This window comes from Primulina tabacum, chromosome 1, assembly GCF_025594145.1.
Source record: "Primulina tabacum isolate GXHZ01 chromosome 1, ASM2559414v2, whole genome shotgun sequence".
NCBI lineage: Eukaryota > Viridiplantae > Streptophyta > Magnoliopsida > Lamiales > Gesneriaceae > Primulina > Primulina tabacum.
Window position 1 is genome coordinate 48,875,372 of NC_134550.1, and position 4,424 is coordinate 48,879,795.

A 4,424-nucleotide genomic window follows, 5' to 3' on the forward strand; every position below is an offset into this window, starting at 1 on the left:
CAAAATTTCATGATATGAAAACAATTTTTCAAAGCAGAGGTATTTAGTTGCTCTGATACCAAATGTCAGAATTTTTCTCAAAAATCATGTTTTCACGTATATATAAACATGATATATTATATGCGGAAGCGGATCGAGAATTACCTCCGGCCATTGAAAATTTTTGATTTCTTTGCTTTTCCTTCGATTGATGCCTTCTAAGCACTCCACCCTCTCGATAGATGATGTATATTTCTTATGAGGTGTGTGTATTTAGGGACCTCAATCGTCTCTATTTATAAGCATCTCAACCATCAACGAGAAAAATCGGGAGTTTGAATATCAAAAGAAGAAACGTGTATGCATCTCAATTTTTTAAAGTTGAGGTTGCGTACGCAAGTTTCTTCAAAATATATAGGCAATGTCCGTCGTCAATTCCTACACGATATTTCTTTTAACATGTGTCATATTTCTTACACGGTTGTCACTAGAAGAAGACCAAGTTGTGACCAAGATAAGTTGGTGATGAAATTATCAACCACCGATTGTTCATGTGATAAATGAACGGTTTTTGGAATCCCAATCATGCTGTTTGCACCGTTTAATGACACTCGTTAGATCCCACAAAACTTGTGTAGCCATGGTACAACATGTCTGAGTACCTAACAATGTATGAGAAAAATTTCAACCTTTTGCAGATGAACGATATTGAGATTCACCGACGTTTGAGTTGCACCACAACCCGGTTAGACTTGAAAAAAGGAGAGTTGGTAGAGATATAACAACTCAATTGCTCTTCTTTCAGATGAAAAAGATAAATCTCTTGCAATTCTTGATCAGGTGGCTTTTTACTTGTCTTTGGCCCATTCTGTTGCAACATCATTGGTATAAAATTCCTCGAGTATGATTTTTTAGCACATTCAAGTTGGTGGTCTGCTTGGCATGCCTCATCTGAAAGTATTTTGATTTGTGGCACTGATATACTTTGTTGATAAACTATTTTTTGAAAAGATTGGCTTTAGTTTGATATTTATTCCCTCAATCTCACTTCTGTATTTACTTTCTGGTTTATCTTTTCGAAGGAAATTAAAAAAACAGTGGAAATGAAAAGTTTCAGTTTTTTAATAGATATTGCTAGGTAGTAATTGCTGAGTTTCATGGATATTGCTTCAATAGTACTTGGCCTCGTTGTTGCTCATTTTCCATGGCTGCATTTTTTCCTGTTTATTTTGTTTTGAAGTAACATATGCATGCTATCCGTGCACAATACATGTGTGCTTCTACTTGTAGTTATATTATATTAGATTCATGTACCTCCTGTAATGCTTCTTAAATCTAAATCACTTACCAATATTCATTTTATTGGAGTGACAATGTATTGTACAATGTTCTTCCCTAAGGTTTTTTGTGATTTTCTTCTCGATCATTTTTAATTCTATATGCTATTATTTTGTTTGCCATCCCATTCTTTATATCATACATACACTCTTTTTGCTTGATGAATTGAACCAGATAAGTTTATCCCATGCTAAAATATTTGAAAGTGCTCAAAACGAATGCAAGAGCTTCTAGTATTAACTACCACATTCACTCTCATTCTTATCGATCATTTTCCTGCAGAAGCATCAAATATTAGAGGTGCGATTAGCTGCAGCTGAGGATGAAATTAAATCTGCAGAGCAAGAAAAAATAGAAAAGCAGAAATTTGCACAGAAAACACTTGCTGAGCATGAAATGGATATGAAAAAAGTGCTAGAGAGGCAAACATCCTGAAACAGCAGGCAGAAGAAAATGCCAAGGTGGTGGGATCCTCTTTTTGTTGTGGATCTCATCCTGTAACATTATCTGGGGCATTTGAACCGATAGAATTAAAATAAATTTGATTGATCGATTTATGTTGCCCGCAACGTCGATTTATCCGGGGCTGTGTTGTAGATAAGTTACAGTAAGTTTTTCACATTTCTTCTACCGATTCTTCTTTTCTTCTGTGAGTCAAACTTACTATCTCGTTCACATTTTGTATGGAATTGAACACTACACCTACGGCCCTTTCGTAATGGGTTAATTTGTTAACGTCTCTTTTTGCATTTCTTCTTCGTCTGTTTTAGAGAAACAGCCATTTGATTTCTTTTGTGCTAGAGTGTTAAAAAGCTTATGCTGACAAGAGTGTATTTGTTCCCCTCATCTTCTTTCAGAGGAGAAATTGCTGTTATCTATCAAGATGTGAAGCGGCGGCTGAAGGAGAAGTTAAACCAGCGAGTTCCATTGAGCAAATCACTTTCTTCCGCCCAGAGTAGTTTCATTTTAGCTTCTTCTAGTTCATCATCCAAAAGCTATTCCAGATATAGTGGCGGACCAAGATGATTTAATTGAGACTCCACAGAACTTAGATCCAGCTACCCAGGTCTCTAAAAAGGATCGTAAGTCAGATCTTGAAGAGGCTTGGGATCTTCTTTGGCTTTCGGAATTAGCAGATGATTAAATTAGAAGCATAGGTCAGCAAGGAAAACATCTTGAAGTGACATGCTCATTCCTAAGGTATTAGCTTGTTCTGTTGTATTATATTTGTGTATCTGGATTGTGTAATATTTCTAGCTTGTCAGATCTTTCCATTAGTCGTTTTGTGTTTGGAATTAACGGATTCTGGATTGATTCAGTTATCTGTACTACCGTTTGATATGAAAAATAATAATAATAGAAATAGTATAAGTCTTTCATTGTAAACAATTAAGATTTTTGTTTCATTGGATGTTCATTGTTTTTCAGCTTTGAATTTGTAGAACAGATAAAGAATGAAATGGGCAGTTCTTGTTTGCCAAGAAATGGTTACAGGTCCATGATCAACCTGGATCAAATGATCCCAGCACACAAGGGTTAATATACGTGTTTTAGTACATGTTTTGCTGCGTCCAATTTGTTATGATTCTTGTGCTAGAAATCAAAATGTGCCTGGTTTTTTACACTTATATGTGAGCATAAGCAAAATACCTCTTGGATTGAAATTGCGCTTAGGATGGGTGAATTTCATTGCTTGGATTTCTCTTGTGAATCGATTTACATGACATGGTTTTGCTTGCCTGAACGATTAAAAGGACCAAAGGACTAAAGAAATAAGAAAGCTCGGTTTATATGGTATGTATTTTTCACAAAACTTCCATCAGTTCCCTACACTATACAAGACGATCCACCAGACGTATATACACGAAAAGTAAGATGTTTCATGCTAAACAAGAACTACGAGACCCAAGCTTACACTGAAGGCCAGAAGAACGGCTGACCAGTCTACTTTAGAGGGACTTTGCTATCTTCATTAGCGTGGAAGAAAAAACTATGTTGCTCAATCATGGCTGAGTTTGCCCCTTCGCTTGATCCCTCTGTGTGTTAGTTAATACATCAGTAGTGAGAAAGTTGACTTCTCAATCATCACAACTCAGAAGCAGAATTGTACATCTCCAGATGATGTAAAGTCGAGTCCTTTGCTGCCTAATTTGCTTAGAGAGGCGTCGAATCAACCCGAGTTTCAAACTTCTTACAGAGAAAACTGAGCTTGTTTCCATGTTTACCAGCAATCGGGTTTTGGATTTACTTAACAATTTCTTTAGACTCTGTGGAGTTGGTATATATGATTGTGTTGGACATAAGATCTATATGCTATTGTGTGTGTGTATATATATAGTAAGAAAGGGGAGGGTGTGGAGATATGGAAATAGGAATTCGTGGTGCCAAGTAAATTCATTGTGGGCCAACACTGAATTTGACATCAAGATGAGTTTGACATTGCCAAACTTGTTGCATTGTCTCCTCACCCTACCCTACTAGATAATGAATTTTAATCAAGTTCTTCTTTTTAGGGCCAACATTGTTTTTTCTACACAAGCATTAACGTAAGTGACATAGTCTTGGTTTGAATCCTATACTTCAAGATTAAAAAAATCTTGTTTTAAAGTATTTGCATTAAGCCTGATAATCTATATGCTTCTTGAAATTTAGATTATGCTCAACATACTACCTATCCAAATAGGTGAAATTTAAGATCCATTTAAATTCTCCAACATTTTCTTGAAACGACTAAATAAGTAAATTCTAAAAGATGCATACCGTTCAGTCTTTTATCGATTAAAGATCATGAGATAAGAATCAAGTTGGAAGTCCTAATCACCTTTCTTGATTTGTTGTTGTTACCATAGCCATCATTTGATAAAGCATTAATTGTTCGACTCGAGTTTTACAATAAATGGAATAATGCAATCCTTTCTGTTGTTATCTCTTCAAACTAAGTAGGCAATGGCTAAACATTGTGTTAAGTAAAAATTCTCTTAATTTAATGAGTATGTCTCTTGTGAGATGGTCTCACGAATCTTTATTTGTGAGACGGGTCAAACCTACCGATATTCATAATAAAAAGTAATATTTTTTCATGGATGATCCAAATAAGAGATTCGTCT

The 4,424-nt window shown here is 35.4% G+C and overlaps 1 long non-coding RNA gene across 2 annotated transcripts; it reads left to right on the forward strand.

Annotated features, from left to right (window-relative positions):
• Positions 1–701: 701 nt before the first annotated feature.
• Positions 702–3,651, forward strand: LOC142545654 (uncharacterized). Of its 2 annotated transcripts, XR_012820312.1 has the most exons (4): positions 702–819; positions 1,600–1,924; positions 2,175–2,517; positions 2,992–3,651. It is a non-coding gene; the product is annotated as an uncharacterized LOC142545654 (long non-coding RNA). The 2 variants fall into 2 exon arrangements; XR_012820311.1 differs by lacking the exons at positions 702–819; positions 2,992–3,651 and having other exon boundaries at positions 857–1,924; positions 2,175–2,419.
• Positions 3,652–4,424: the final 773 nt, after the last annotated feature.